Source organism: Ranitomeya variabilis, chromosome 2, assembly GCF_051348905.1.
Source record: "Ranitomeya variabilis isolate aRanVar5 chromosome 2, aRanVar5.hap1, whole genome shotgun sequence".
Taxonomy (NCBI): domain Eukaryota; kingdom Metazoa; phylum Chordata; class Amphibia; order Anura; family Dendrobatidae; genus Ranitomeya; species Ranitomeya variabilis.
Window position 1 is genome coordinate 803,481,689 of NC_135233.1, and position 17,045 is coordinate 803,498,733.

Genomic DNA, 17,045 nt, shown 5'->3' on the forward strand with positions numbered 1-17,045 from the left:
TCATCAGGTGGGGGGGCATACTCGTTGGCGACGTCACTGGCACAGGGCCCCTCAGAGTACGCAAAAGTGTCGCTGCTGGTGGGAGGCGCCCCCGCCATGCAAACACACCGCTGTACTTTGAGGGGCCCTGTGCCAGTGCCAATGCGAACGAGTGGGCCCCCCCTGCTTGCTCAGGATCACAGCACTTGCAACGTTGAAATACTTACCTTTCCCTGCAACACCGCCGTGACGTAGTCCGCATTTCCTGGGCCCACGAAAAACTTGAGCCGGCCCTACTCCCCCCACAACTTTTGCCAAATGACCCCCAATTCCCTATGCCCAACTATTATTATAAAGTTAATTAAGATTGACAAGCTTCAGAAACAAGAATGGATGTTTTTGGCATTAAAATGGGCACTGTAGGTGTTTTCCTGGCCTCCACTCACTGCCGACTATGCTTCCCCATTGACTTGCATTGGGTTTCGTGTTTCGGTCGATCCCCGACTTTTAGCGATAATCGGCCGACTGCACTCGACTCGACTCTGGACAAAATCGGGTTTCACAAAACCCGACTCGATCTTAAAAAAATGAAAGTCGCTCAACTCTACATCCAGCCAAAAAAGGCCTTGGTAGTTCAGCAAGATAAGGGTGCAGAGAATCTAAAAATGGCGAATCTACCATCAGTACTAAGCTGAGGGACCTAGGCAGTTGCCCCTGTAGCGTACTAAATAGGTCAGAGTCAGATCAGACAGTAGGCTCCGCTGTAAGTGAGTCTCACTGCCTCACAAACCCTTGGAGGTGGTCATAGAGAGGGAGGTAAAGAGACGTACTTGAGACGTATGGTGACACCGACAGACTGTGACTCAAGGGCTGAAGCTCAAGGCCAGACAGTAGTTACTGGTGCAAGGGAATTGTGCCTACATACTGACCACTGGGGGTGGGGGAGACGTAACAAAGTGATGACTCGGAAACAGGAGGCAACACAGTCTGGTAGTGCATTGTGCACAGACAGGAAATTAGTGACAGTGATGGACTATGTTTCAGGAGCTGACGCTCAAAGACAACTGAGGAGGCCCTCTCGACTGGCAGGGCAAGGTGACATGGGTGCCCTTTCTCGAGGCCCCTGGTTTATGACAGGTGTTCAACACCACATGATTGAATAAGGGGGGAATATGTGACACAGTGAACGGCGTTATTGTGAATGGCCGGTTTGTGTCGCAGAGGTGGAGGTCCTCTGCGCTGTAAGTTTGGAATGTTGCTCTGGGACCTGTAGTTCCATGAACCTTGCTTAGTTTATGTGGGCTGGGCTTGCAGGTTAGCTGGAGAGCTGGGCAGGTCTGGCTAACCACCTACCTCCCATCAATGGGTGTGTCTCATGGGGTATAATGAGACTGTTGTTTGGTCACATTGTTTCTGTGTTGGAAGGTCCTGGAAGAGGGCAAATTTCCTGGATAGCACATGAAGGAGGACATGTGCCTGCAGAGTCCATGACGGCTATGTAAGTTGGTGAAACTACCGTCCTTCTGAGAGTATGGAAATGACGGGTTGGAGCTTGTCGAGCAAGCCGGTGTACGGCTCAGTGATCCCAGTAAGGCAGTTCCCCTGGAAGCAAGGACTGACAAGAAGTCAGCATATGGAGCGGAGCTCCTGGAACGTTCCGTTGATGTAAAAAAATGGACTTTATGCAGTTTATGCTGAGTAAATTAACCGAATAGACTGTTTAAGTGGAAAACCGTTCCTGTGTGCCTTAATCCCGCTGTCAAGTGAGTGTTTCCCAACACATTCAGAGAGCGCTATCTCACAACACACAGTGATCCAAATGGGCTCTATGCCTATTTTAACGAAACAAGATTAAAAAATGAAGTTGTTATTTTTCCACTCTGGACAAGTATTCTATTTTCATTTCTGGCATCTGCACGCCAAAACCCAGGGCTGCTCCGTGTGTGGAATCTACTTCTACGAAGAGGATGAAAACTGCGAGCTGACTCTCCTGTTGTGAATTCTGCTCTTGGGCTCCCTCCGGTGGTTGTTGGTGGTAGTGCAGTTGTCTTGGGGTTGTAATCCAGGGCAGGTGTTTCTGCTGATTGCAGCTCTATTAGGTATTTAGGTGTGCAGGATCCATGAGTCCGTGCCAGTTGTCCATTGTACTTGGAGGGATTGCATCTCTCTCTGGTTCCTCATGCCCTGCTGCCAAATTCAGCTAAGATAAGTGTCTGTTTTTTTTGTCTCTGTGCACACATGCAGTGTGCTTTGCAATTCAGTGCAATTCAATGTGTTTTTGTCCAGCTTAGACTTTGTTTGGACTTTTCAGTCATGCTGGATTCTCAGGAGATGCAGATATACTTTCTATGTCTTTAGTTAGATGTAGAATATTTGTATTATCTGCTGTGGATATTTTTAGGATTTTTATACTGACCGCTTAGAATTCTGTCCTATCCTTTTCTATTTAGCTAGAAGTGCCTCTTTTGCTAAATCCTGTTTTTCTGCCTGCGTGTGTCTTTCCTCTTATACTCACAGTCAATATTTGTGGGGGGCTGCCTATCCTTTGGGGTTCTGCTCTGAGGCAAGATAGAATTCTCATTTCCATCTATAGGGGTATTTAGTCCTCCGGCTGTGTCGAGGTGTCTAGGACGTGTTAGGTACATCCCACGGCTACTTCTAGTTGCGGTGTTAGTTTAGGGTTTGCGGTCAGTACAGGTACCACCTACTCCTGAGAAAGTCTCTCATGCGGCTCCAAGGTCACCGGATCATAACACTCTCCCATTCCATTTCCCATCATATACAGGCAGGGCCAGTTTTAGCCAAAGTTGGGCCCTAGGCAAAAGTTCAAAATGAGGCACTAAATGCTAACATATTGCACCATCACACTCAAAGATTTTGGTTGTAGTTACATGGTTCATATTTCAGGCTGTTCAATGAGCATGACCGACAATATTGAAGTTGTTTGGTTCTTGTTTCTCAGCCTCCATACACAGGCTAATGAAGAATGATGGGGACAGAACAATCACTAATAGATCAATCTGTCCCCATACAGTATCATGTTATCAGCAGCAGGGTCGTGGAGTCGTTTTCCATTTTGGTGGAGTTGATATCAAATAGACAGACTCTCACTCCTTAAATAGAATATAATACATTGGGTGTAGGATGTGCTATAATTTTTTTTCAGAATTTTTATATGCTAATGTGAGCGAACCCTAAAAGGGACCGAGGTGCATGGGACACCAGTCGGAGAAACCGCTACAGGGCAAGTGGGAAGAGCCAGACAAAGCGCCAGAATTGGCACATCTAATAGATGAGCCTTTTCTGGGCAGCTGCGGGCCTATATCAATGGCCCTTTACCAGAGTGAGAATACCAGCCCCCAGCTGTGAGCTTTAGCAAGGCTGGTTGTCAAAAATTGGGGGGAACCCACGCCATTTTTTTATAATTATTTAAATAATTTTAAAAAATTAGCGTGGGGACTCCTCTATTCTTGATAACCAACCTTGCTGAAGCTGACAGCAACCCCCAGCTGTGAGTTTTGCCTGTTTGGGTCAAGAAAAAAGGGGGGAACCTATGTCTGGTTTTGCATTAATTTATTTTGGTATATCGCAGGCGGCGGTTGAGGAATACCCCAATCATCTGCTCCTGCTGTCACTGTTATTAGCGGCAGCAGGTGTCGTATAATAGGAGTAAGAGTCCCAAAAGCCCCCACCATTCTGACTTTAATATAGCTCTCATCATTCTCCTCTGCTCGCGCCGATTGCCGGCAGAGCAGGGGAGAATGATGAGAGACATTTTCAGCACCCGCTGCCGGGGAACAGCGCTTACTGTAGTGCTTCTTCCCGGCGGCTGTCCGTGTGGTACTGATGCGCCACACAGGCGGCACATGGTTGCCACACGTATTACACACATGGATATCTTCAGTACCTTTTTTTCTTGTACTGGAAATAAATGGACGTGTGAAACCAGCCGTACCGTGAGAAAGTTGCACGGTGCAGAGGCGATTTCACTGGGAGAATCTCACTATGGTAAACTTGCCTCTGCACCGTGCGACTTTCTCACAGTACTAGTAGGGATCTCACCAAGGTCACCGCAGTTCATCCCAGCTGGGATCGCAGCCTCAGTGACATCACCGTTAGTCACTGAGGCTGTGCTCACAGCATCTCATTCACGAGTGGTTCTCAGCCCGGATGGACACATCTTGGCACCGTCCAGACATGGATTACTGCATGGAACAGAATGACGGACAGATATGGTATATTGCTGTTTTTTTATTTTTGGTTTATTACAGGAGAATGAGGGCTTCGGTGGAATTAGACGAGGTCATAGGTATGGTTTAATTGAGATTATTAAAGAAGTCTGTGTCATTCTTTCGATTAAAGGACTTTTTTCTGGGTGTCTGTGTTTTTCTGCAATGTGACTATGGGGTTAGTAATGGGGGCGTCCTATTGACGCGTCTCCGTTACTAACCTCGGGGCTTGATGTCACCTAATGGTGACATCTACCCCCCCAACTATTACCCCACTTGCCACTGCTACAGGGCAAGTTGGAAGAGCGAGGCTAAGTGCCAGAATTGGCACATCTTAGTGATGTGCCTTTTTGGGGAGGCTGAGAGCTGATGTTTTTAGCCTGGGGGGCAGTATCCATGGCCCCTTCTAAGGCTATTAATATCAGAATGCAGCTGTCTGCATAGCCTTTGCTGGTTATTAATTATTGAGGTACAACACGTCATTTTTTGGGAGGGTCCCCCATTTTAATATCCAGTAAAGGCTAATTATCCAGTTGTGAGCTGAAATTAATAGCCTGGGAAGTTCCATGGGTATTACCCCCTTCCCAGGCTATAAACATCGGCCCTCAGCCGTCGGCTTTCCCTCTGCTAGTTAAGAAAATTAATAACAGAACTAGGCAACATATTAACTGGGAAAATTAAAGCACTGAATCGTGCCAAAAGAACCCAAAGTCCCTGGGACAAACTAACTCCACAAGAACCATAAAAGGAAAGGAGTACACCGGAGCAAAGAAATAGTATAAATATCATTTATTAATTTTGCAAAAAAGTAGTGCATAAATACGTGCTGATAATACAGAAAGGATGGTAAGACACAGAGTGAGTCCCCACCGATATGCCCACCGCCTCAATAAATACCTCACATGAAAGATGTACTAGGGAAGCAGCCACATATATATGTAAAGTTACCCCTGGGGGACACAATATACCCTCCACAATGCAGACCGGTAACCAAACAGGCGCTTACCCAGAGAGTGCAGAGGCGGTGTGTACCGGGCAGGATTCAGTCCATCAAGACCCCCGACGCGCGTTTCGCTGACGCGGGTGCTTTAGCTTTCTCAAGGGGAAGTCTTCTGCACTCTCTGGGTAAGCGCCTGTTTGGTTACCGGTTTGCATTGTGGAGGGTATATTGTGTCCCCCAGGGGTAACTTTACATATATATATGTGGCTGCTTCCCTAGTACATCTTTCATGTGAGGTATTTATTGAGGCGGTGGGCATATCGGTGGGGACTCACTCTGTGTCTTACCATCCTTTCTGTATTATCAGCACGTATTTATGCACTACTTTTTTGCAAAATTAATAAATTATATTTATACTATTTCTTTGCTCCGGTGTACTCCTTTCCTTTTATAGTTAAGAAAATTGCCCGGAAGCCCAAGCTATTTTTTTCAGAAAAATAATCTTTTATTAATGAAATACATGTACAGTAAGCTGTACACACACTGCACTAATTGTATTTGTCACTGACATCTATATATCTACCTATTCTATTTGTATTTACTGTATGTAATCCATCTCTTGTATCCTGTCGGCTCCTGCTGTGATTTTACACTACCGCGGCTGCGGTATCTATCTATCTATCTATCTATCTAATATAAATACATTTACCGTATTTTGCGGATTATAAGGCGCACCCTAAATTTTGAGGAGAAAAATAGGAAAAAAACTTTTTTTTAGCAAAATAGTGGTGCTTCTTATAATCCATGCATCTTATTGCTTACCGGGGGTGGTGGCTGCGGTGAATCAGGATCCCAGGGTGGCCGCTGGAGGAGGCACGAGTGGAGCGTTGCTGCAGGCCGCAGGCTGAGATGAGGGGGTGTTTGGATGTGCGGTGGGGTGTGCCACTGCGGGGGTCCCACTGCGGGTGTCCAGTGCTGCAGGTGACCTGTGCTGTGGGGGCTCTGCCAACATCTTGTGAAAGCCTAGAGCCCTCCACCGTGACATGGTTTCCTATGCAGTGGACTGGACTCCAGAAAATGGCTGCTGGCCGGGCGTGGCGCATGCGCAGATGGAGATCTTGGCACCAAGATCTCGGGAGATGAGATCTCAGCTCTGAGATCTCATCTCCTGAGCTCTCCATCTGTGCATGCGCCCCCCCTGGCCAACAGCCATTTTCTGGAGTCCAGTCCACTGCATAGGAAACCATGTCACTGCGGCGGGCTCTGGGCTTTCACAAGATGTCGGCAGAGCTGACGCAGTACTGGACACCCGCAGCACTGGAGACCCGTAGCGGCGCGCAGCACAGCACATCCGAACACCCCCTCATCCCAGCCTGCGGCCGGTAAGGTATATCCACATTATAAGACGCACCCCCATTTTTCCCCCAAATTTTTTTGGAGTGAAAAGTGCCTTTTATAATCCCAAAAATACGGTATATATGTGTGTCACTGACATATATGTCACTGACATATATGTATTCTATGTGTATATATCTATTTTTTTTTCTATTCTAATCTGACACGCTGTGATTTCACTGAACGCTGCACATGAATTGTCAGCTTTTATTCTATCTTTTACTGAATGTTACCGACTTTTTCCAATTTTAAGAAAAATGATCGTATTACCAATCCCGAATCCTAATGTACCATATTCGTGACAAATTTATGTTTGGCGATCGTTTTCTAAACATATTCGCTCATCTCTCTAATTAGGACTACTCACTGAACCCCAAAAGCCCAGAATGAGGGAAAGACCTGTCAGTCAAGGGAGCTGGGCAGGATGGCGCTGTCAGTGACTTACAAAGGACTAGACATCTGAGATGCCTAGTCCCTGCCAGCTTTTAATTATGTTTTCTCTGAAACACTGCAGTGTTTCAAAGTACAACATACACAGTTTCACTTATATAGACAATGTCTAATTCCTGATGCAGCAAATCTCCTATCAAATTCCTTTTACAATTAGTATTTTTAGTATTAGTATTAGTATTTGCCGCAAAATAAAAAAGAAAACCAACGAACATACGAGGACCCAGCACAGCTAGTTATATTGTAATAAATAGAAGAACAAAGAGCGTTATCTGAAAATTGAATTGTTAAATGGACCTTGCATTCTGAAAACTGTATGGAAATTCCACTTTGTTATACTCACTTATGATAAACCGTAATACAAAGACAATAAAAGGGAAGTTTCTATATTTGGAAATGCAGACTAGTATCACCAGAAACTAAGGAAATAGCAGTACCAAGAACAGAAAATATGTTGTGCACTTTTCAGAACATTCCAATCTGCTTTTCTTCTAAAGAAACACTAATGATTATGGTTGAGCGAAACGGATCGGACATTTTCAAAAATCGCCGACTTTCGGCAAAGTCGGGTTTCGTGAAACCCGACCTGATCCCAGTGTGGGATCGGCCATGCTGTTGGCAATATTCGCGCCAAAGTCGCGTTTCATATGACGCTTTCACCGCCATTTTTCAGCCAATGAAGGAGGACGCAAAAGTGTGGGCAGTGTGATGACATAGGTCTCGGTCCCCACCATCTTAGAGAAGGGCATGACAGTGATTGGCTTGCTTTCTGCGGCGTCACAGGGGGTATAAAGGGGCGTGCACGCCGACCGCCATCTTACTTCTGCCGATCTGAGCATAGGGAGAGGTTGCTGCAGCTTCGTCAGAAGCAGGGATATTGTTAGGGAGGAAAGATTAACCCCCAAACCGCTTGTGCTGTAGCGATTTCCACTGTCCAACACCACCTTTTCTTTGCAGGGACAGTGGAGGCTAGATTTCTGTGCATCAGCTCTGTAGCTTATAAGGCTCCCTGATAGCTGCATTGCTGTTTGTACGCCGCTGTGCAAACCAACTGCTTTTTTAAAAGCAAAAGTCCTGTTGCTCCTTTCTGCACCGTTCTATTGTTTATTTGTCCACACTTTTGTGAGCAGCAGTCCTTTTTATTGCTGGCTGCCATACCTGTCCTGATATCATTGTAGGGAGATTGTTATTGTAGTACAGTCCCTTTTTTTTAATATATTTCCAGCCACTTTCTGCCACTTATACTGTGTACTGTAATACAGTGGGCCTGAATTTTGCTGCAGTCTCCCACACATAAAAAGGGAGATTTATATTGCCACTAAGTTCATCTGCGTCAGTTCTGTTTGGCATATATCTGCCAGCCACTTTCTGCCACTTATACTGTGTAGTGTAATACAGTGGGCCTAATTTTTCCAGCAGTGTCCCACACATAAAAAGGGAGATTTATATTGCCACTAAGTGCATCTGCGTCAGTCCTGTTTGTGGTATATTTGCCAGCCACTTTCTGCCACTGAAACTGTGTAGTGTAATACAGTGGACCTGATTTTTCCAGCAGTGTCCCACACATAAAAAGGGAGATTTATATTGCCACTAAGTGCATCTGCGTCAGTCCTGTTTGTGGTATATCTGCCAGCCACTTTCTGCCACTGAAACTGTGTAGTGTAATACAGTGGGCCTGATTTTTCCAGCAGTCTCTCACACATAAAAAGGGAGATTTATATTGCCACTAAGTGCATCTGCGTCAGTCCTGTTTGTGGTATATTTGCCAGCCCCTTTCTGCCACTGAAACTGTGTAGTGAAATACAGTGGACCTGATTTTTCCAGCAGTCTCCCACACATAAAAAGGGAGATTTATATTGCCACTAAGTGCATCTGCATCAGTCCTGTTTGTGGTATATCTGCCAGCCCCTTTCTGCCACGTACACTGTGTAATGTAATACAGTGGGCCTGATTTTTCCAGCAGTCTCCCACACATAAAAAGGGAGATTTATATTGCCACTAAGTGCATCTGCGTCAGTCCTGTTTGTGGTATATCTGCCAGCCCCTTTCTGCCACGTACACTGTGTAGTGTAATACAGTGGGCCTGATTTTTCCAGCAGTCTCCCACACATAAAGAGGGAGATTTATATTGCCACTAAGTGCATCTGCATCAGACCTGTTTGTAGTATATCTGCCAGCCCCTTTCTGCCACTGAAACTGTGCAGTGTATTACAGTGGGCCTGATTTTTCCAGCAGTCTCCCACACATAAAAAGGGAGATTTATATTGCCACTAAATGCATCTGCGTCAGTCCTGTTTGTGGTATATCTGCCAGCCCCTTTCTGCCACGTACACTGTGTAGTGTAATACAGTGGGCCTGATTTTTCCAGCAGTCTCCCACACATAAAAAGTGAGATTTATATTGCCACTAAGTGCATCTGCGTCAGTCCTGTTTGTGGTATATCTGCCAGCCCCTTTCTGCCGCGTACACTGTGTAGTGTAATACAGTGGGCCTGATTTTTCCAGCAGTCTCCCACACATAAAAAGTGAGATTTATATTGCCACTAAGTGCATCTGCGTCAGTCCTGTTTGTGGTATATCTGCCAGCCCCTTTCTGCCACGTACACTGTGTAGTGTAATACAGTGGGCCTGATTTTTCCAGCAGTCTTCCACACATAAAAAGGGAGATTTATATTGCCACTAAGTGCATCTGTGCCAGTCCTGTTTGTGGTATATCTGCCAGCCCCTTTCTGCCACGTACACTGTGTAGTGTGATACAGTAGGCCTGATTTTTCCAGCAGTCTCCCACACATAAAGAGGGAGATTTATATTGCCACTAAGTGCATCTGCCTCAGTCCTGTTTGTGGTATATCTGCCAGCCACTTTCTGCCACTGAAACTGTGTAGTGTAATACAGTGGGCCTGATTTTTCCAGCAATCTCCCACACATAAAAAGGGAGATTTATATTGCCACTAAGTGCATCTGCGTCAGTCCTGTTTGTGGTATATCTGCCAGCCCCTTTATGCCACGTACACTGTGTAGTGTAATACAGTGGGCCTGATTTTTCCAGCAGTCTCCCACACATAAAAAGGGAGATTTATATTGCCACTAAGTGCATCTGCATCAGTCCTGTTTGTGGTATATCTGCCAGCCACTTTCTGCCACTGAAACTGTGTAGTGTAATACAGTGGGCCTGATTTTTCCAGCAATCTCCCACACATAAAAAGGGAGATTTATATTTCCACTAAGTGCATCTGCTTCAGTCATGTTTGTGGTATATCTGCCAGCCCCTTTCTGCCATGTACACTGTGTAGTGTAATACAGTGAGCCTGATTTTTCCAGCAGTCTCCCACACATAAAAAGGGAGATTTATATTGCCACTAAGTGCATCTGCATCAGTCCTGTTTGTGGTATATCTGCCAGCTTATTTCTGCCACGTACACTGTGTAGTGTAATACAGTGGGCCTGATTTTTTCAGCAGTGTCCCACACATATAGAAAGGGAGATTTAAATTCACAAAAAGTTTACATACACCTTCTACCTTGTTTTACAGTACCATATAACGGTTGTTAGTTTGGTTACATTTTTCCAAGAATGAGGAAGTCTGGTGGAAGAGGTCGTGCCCATGGGCGGTCATTGCCAGCTGGTAATGATGGTGGTGGTGGTGGTGGAGCATCTGGTGGTAGTGAGAAAAGCAAAATAGCACCTAAGGCTCGAGTTGTTGAGCCAGCGTCATTGTCTGGCTACACAAGGCCTCGAACACTCCCTTTTCTGGGGGTAGGAAAACCGCTTTTAAACCTGGAGCAGCAGGAAAAAGTTTTGGCTTTCCTTGCTGACTCAGCCTCTAGCTCTTTCGCCTCCTCTTCGGAAAGTTCAAAATTTAAAAGCAGCAAGTCGTCAGTGGATACTCCCAGTCAGGAACAAGTCGCTTCCTTGTGTCCTTCACCTAGATCAACAGTCAAGGATGCGTCAGGCGACACAACAGGTTACTCCATGGAGCTCTTTACACATACCGTGCCTGGGTTAGAAAGGGAAATTGTCAACAGGCCATTACAAGATGAATCGGACATGGAGTGCACAGATGCACAGCCACAGCTAGATTATTATGCTGTTCCATTGACTCAGATCAGAACATTGCCCTCGCAGTGTACTGAGCCAGAACCTGACCCTGATGAGGCTATGGTGCCCCGTCGAGAACGCTATAGCACCTTACACAGTGGCACAGAGGAAGGTGCACAGGACATTGAAGAGGAGGTGATAGATGACCCAGTTGTTGACCCCGATTGGCAGCCATTGGGGGAACAGGGTGCCGCTGGCAGTAGCCATGAAGCGAAGGAGTATGAGCCGCAGCAAACATCAACATCGCAACAGCTTTCATCTGGCAGGCCCGTATCTGGCCAAAACCGTGTGTCAAAACCAAAAACAGTTTTAGGACAGCGTGGCCATCCGGTGAAAGTAGCACAGCGTGCAATGCCTGAAAAGGTATTTGATAGTAGGAAGAGTGCAGTCTGGCAATTTTTTAACCAAGATCCGAATGATCAGTGCAAAGTTATCTGTAAAATATGCTCAAGGACCTTTAGCAGAGGGCAGAATGTCAAAATTTAAATACAACGTTCATGCGTAGACATTTAACCTGCATGCACTTGCAAACCTGGACTAACTACCAAATGTCCCGTAACGTAGGTGCACCCGCTCTGCATGAAGCTAGTCAGCAACACTACATTGCTTCCCTCACTGTAAGCCCACCGTTTAGGACATCACCTGCAGCAAATGTGGAGGTATCGTCGCAAGGCCAAAGCAGTCAGGGAATCACCAGGTTGTTGGTAAGAAACACTGTATGTAGGCCAACAGCAAGAATACCCTCACCAACCCTCTCTCAATCATCCATGTCCACCACCACCCCCGCTAGTTCCACCATATGCAGCTCTCCAGTCCAGCTCACCCTACAAGAGACTCTCGTTAGGAAAAGAAACTACTCATCCTCTCATCCGCGTACACAGGGTTTGAACGCCCACATTGCTAGACTAATCTCGTTAGAGATGATGCCCTACCGGTTGGTTGAAAGCGAAGCTTTCAAAGCCCTGATGGCCTACGCAGTACCACGCTATGACCTACCCAGTCGACACTTCTTTGCGAGAAAAGCCATCCCAGCCCTCCACCAGCATGTCAAAGACCACATTGTCCATGCACTCAGGCAATCAATCAGTAGAAAGGTGCACCTCACAACAGATGCATGGACTAGTAGGCATGGCCAGGGACGTTACGTGTCCATCACGGCACACTGGGTTAATGTGGTGGATGCAGGGTCCACAGGGGACAGCCATAGTGGGACAGTTCTGCCTAGCCCATGGTCTAGGAAACAGTTGGCTGTAGGCGTTCGCCACCTCTCCTCCTCCTCCTCCTCCAGCAGAAGCGAAAGCTCATCCACAGAGCGCAGTCGCATGACCACTCCATCCAGCTGCCAGTGTTGCACACGAGGTGTCCCATTATGGAACAGCTAGTGGTAAGCGTCAGCAGGCTGTGTTGGAAATTAAGTGTTTGGGCGACAACAGACACACCGCGGAAGTTCTGGCAGAGTTCTTGCAGCAAGAAACTCATTCATGGCTGGGCAGTGTACATCCTGAGGCAGGCAAGGTAGTCAGTGATAAAGGAAGGAATTTTATGGCTGCCATAGCCCTTTCAGAACTGAATCACATACTGTACCTTGCCTGGCTCACACCTTGAACCTGGTGGTGCAGTGCTTCCTGAAAAGTTATCCGGGGTTACCAGCCCTGCTCCTGAAGGTGCGAAGACTTTGCTCGCACATTTGCCATTCGCCCGTACACTCCAGCCGTATGCAGAACCATCAGCGATCGTTGAAGCTTCCCCAGCACCGCCTAATAATCGACGTTGCGACAAGGTGGAACTCCACAATGCTCATGCTTCAGAGGCTGTGCGAACAGAGGCGTGCTGTAATTCATTTGTGGGAGGATACACATACACGGGCAGGCAGTTGGATGGCAGACATGGAGTTGTCAGGTGTGCAGTGGTCGAAGCTACAAGACCTCTGTCAAGTCCTTCAGTGTTTTGAGGAATGCACACGGCTGGTAAGTGCAGATGACGCCATCATAAGCATGAGCATCCCACTAATGCGTCTGCTGATGCAAAGTTTGATGCACATTAAGGAGCAGGCAACTGCAGCCGAGGATGAGGGAAACCTTGATGACAGTCAGCCATTGTCTGCTCAGGGAACTTTCCTGGACGAGGTGGCGGGCGAAGAGGAGGAGGAGGAGGAGGAAGATGGGGATGATTATTTATGGGAGGAGGAAGCTTCTCAGGGGGGAATAGAAAGTGTTGGTGGTGCAAGGTCAGGTACAGTTTTTTTGCGGGAGACAAGTGATGGGGATTTGCCAGAAAGTGCTCCTCAACCCAGCACAAGCATTGATTTGACACCTGGAACATTGGCCCACATGGCTGATTATGCCTTGCGTATCCTAAAAAGGGACCCCCGCATTATCAAAATGATGACCGATGATGATTACTGGTTGGCCTGCCTCCTGGATCCACGCTATAAAGGGAAATTGCAAAATATCATGCCACATGAGAACCTTGAGCAAATATTGGCTACCAAACAAGCAACTCTTGTAGACCGTTTGGTTCAGGCATTCCCAGCACACAGCGGCGGGGATGGTTCTCACACTAGCTGCAGGGGCAACATGGCAGAGGTGTTAGAGGTGCACAAATCAGAAGTGGTGTTGGACAGAGGGGTTTTATGACCAGGTTGTGGAGTGATTTTGCAATGACCGCAGACACGACAGGTACTGCTGCATCAATTCAAAGTGACAGGAGACAACATTTGTCCAGTATGGTTACGAACCATTTTTCCTCCCTTATCGATGTTCTCCCTCACACGTCATTCCCCTTTGATTACTGGGCATCAAAAATAGACACCTGGCCTGGATTGGCAGAATATGCATTACAGGAGCTCTCTTGCCCAGCTGCTAGTGTGCTATCAGAAAGAGTCTTCAGTGCTGCTGGTTCAATACTGACCGAAAAAAGGACTCGTCTGGCTGCCCAAAATGTTGATGATCTAACCTTCATTAAAATGAAGCAATTATGGATTTCTAATTATTTTACCCCACCTTCCCCTGCTGACACGTAGCTTTCCTGTAAAAAGGTCTTGCTTTTGGACTCCTCTTACTGACTGCTCCAATTCCTCCATTTGCAGCTGCTGAATGTCCACCATAGGCCATTTTTACACCTCCCTAAATGGGCTGACTCCCCCCACGGGGCCGTGGTCACCACTTTGCGCAAGCACCTGTGCGAGTGCCGTTTGCCTGGACAGGAGGGTGTGCCCACTTTTGGCCGACCGCACTGACACAGGGTCCCTCATAGTACAATGAAGTGTCTCTGGCGGTGGTGGTGCACAACCAACGTCAGACACACCGTCGTAATATGAGGGGCGCTGGGCCAGTACCACCGCCCACGAGAGAGAGTGTTCCCCCTCCAGCTCAAACAGTGCTCTACCACTTGCAAAACTTACCTCTCAATGCTCCACCACTGTTTAGTCTGTGCTGTTAAATCCTTCAATGGCACTGCCAATACAAATGTGTTGAAATGATAGATGATAGTAAAAATATACAGGGGCCCTGCCCTCCATTTAGACCAGTTAATACTGTGCGCGAACTACCACTGTCTGCTACTCAGCAGAGGAACCCACCCCTGTACCTATCTTTGCCACCTGTTTATTTAGGAAAACATTTTTTGCAGACATTTAGCCCACTTTACTATTTTGGCCAACTTACTGTGTCAGCCACTTCTTCCAGTTGTCCTCCACCGAACAAAGCAGTGCCGCCAGTTTACTCCTGTTACCAGTGTAGAACTGCATTGAGCATACTTTTTTATTTTAGGCCTAGTAAGTCTGTCTGCGCCACTCCTTGCAATCGTCCTCCGCTGACCAAACCAATGCTGCCTGTGTACCCCTGTAACCTATTTTAAACTGCATTGAGCCTACTTTTTTTTTTTAGGCCTAGTAAGTCTGCGCTACTCCTTGCAATCGTCCGCCGCTGACCAAACCAATGCTGCCTGTGTACCCCTGTAACATATTTTAAACTGCATTGAGCCTACTTTTTTATGTTAGGCCTAGTAAGTCTGTCTGCGCCACTCCTTGCAATCGTCCTCCGCTGACCAAACCAATGCTGCCTGTGTACCCCTGTAACCTATTTTAAACTGCATTGAGTCTACTTTTTTATTTTAGGCCTAGTAAGTCTGCGCCATTCCTTGCAATCGTCCGCCGCTGACCAAACCAATGCTGCCTGTGTACCCCTGTAACTTATTTTAAACTGCATAGAGCCTACTTTTTTATTTTAGGCCTACTACATGTGTCTGTCTGCGCCACTCAATACAGCTGTCCTCCACTGAACAAAGCTGAGCTTCAATCTTCAGGCTTTCGGCCTACATCAGATATTAAACTGCATTTGGCCCACTTGTTTGGTTGGGCCCTAGTAACGGTGTCTGCCGCTCCTTGCTTTTCTCCTCCACTGAACAAAGCTGAGCTTCAATCTTCAGGCTTTCGGCCTACATCAGATATTAAACTGCATTTGGTCTACTTGTTTGGTTGGGCCCTAATAACGGTGTCTGCCACTCCTTGCTTTTCTCCTCCACTGAACAAAGCTGAGCTTCAATCTTCAGGCTTTCAGCCTACATCAGATATTAAACTGCATTTGGCCTACTTGTTTGGTTGGGCCCTAGTAACGGTGTCTGCCGCTCCTTGCTTGTCTCCTCCACTGAATATAGCTGAGCTTCAATCTTCAGGCTTTTGGCCTACATTTTGAATATTAAACTGCATTTGGCTTACTTGTTTGGTTGGGCCCTAGTAATGGTGTCTGCCGCTCCTTGCTTGTCTCCTCAACTGAAAAAAGCTGAGCTTCAATATTCAGGCTTTTGGCCTGTATTTAGAATGTGAAACTGCATTTGGCCTACTAGTTTGGTTGGGCCTACTTACGGTGTCTGCCGCTCCTTGGTGTTCTCCTCCACTGAACAAAGCATTGCCGCCTGTTTACTCCTGTTACCAATTTTGAACTTTATTTGGCCCACTTTATTATTTGGGCCTACTAACTGTGTCTCCCACTTATTACAGTTGTCCTCCACTGAACAAAGCAATGCCGCCTGTTTAGTCCTGTTACCAATTTTGAACTGCATTTAGCCTACTTTATTCTTTGGGCCTATATCTGTGTTTCCTCCTCATCCTGCCCATTGCCCAGCCACTGCTAGATGAGTCTGCTGGTACATTTACCCAGACCACTACATTCCCCTTGTACTCTACACCAGCCAGAATCTGACCCTGCTGAAAGTCTGGTCCCTCTTCCCGCATACTATACCACCTTACACGGGGACAAAGAGGAAGGCGCAGATGAAAGTGCAGGTTCCTTCATCAGGTGGGGAGGGCATACTCGTTGGCGACGTCACTGTCACAGGGCCCCTCATAGTACGCAAAAGTGTCTCTGCCGGTGGGAGGCGCCCCCGCCGCCAAACACAACGCCGTACTTTGAGGGGCCCTGTGCCAGTGCCAATGCGAATGAGTGTACCCCCCCTGCTTGCTCAGGATCACAGCACTTGCAAATTTGAAATACTGACCTCCCTGCTCCACCGCCGCGACGTAGTCCGTGTTTCCTGGGCCCACGAAAAACTTGAGCCAGCCCTACCCCCCCACAACTTTAGCCAAATGACCCCCAATTTTCAATGCCTAACTATTATTATAAGGTAAATTAAGATTGACAAGCTTAAGTAACAAGAATTGATGTTTTTGGCATTAAAATGGGCATTGTAGGTGTTTTCCTGTCCTCCACTCACTGCCGACTTTGATTCCCCATTGACTTACACTGGGTTTCGTGTTTCGGTCGATCCCCGACTTTTCGCGATAATCGGCCGATTTCACTCGACTCGACTTTTGAGAAAGTCGGGTTTCGCGAAACCCGACTCGATCCTAAAAAAGTAAAAGTCGCTCAACCCTACTAATGATGTTATATACAAAAATTGGAGCTATCGGTGTTATTAACACATCTGTAGCAGCTGCAAAAAGGCATGAAGGTACAT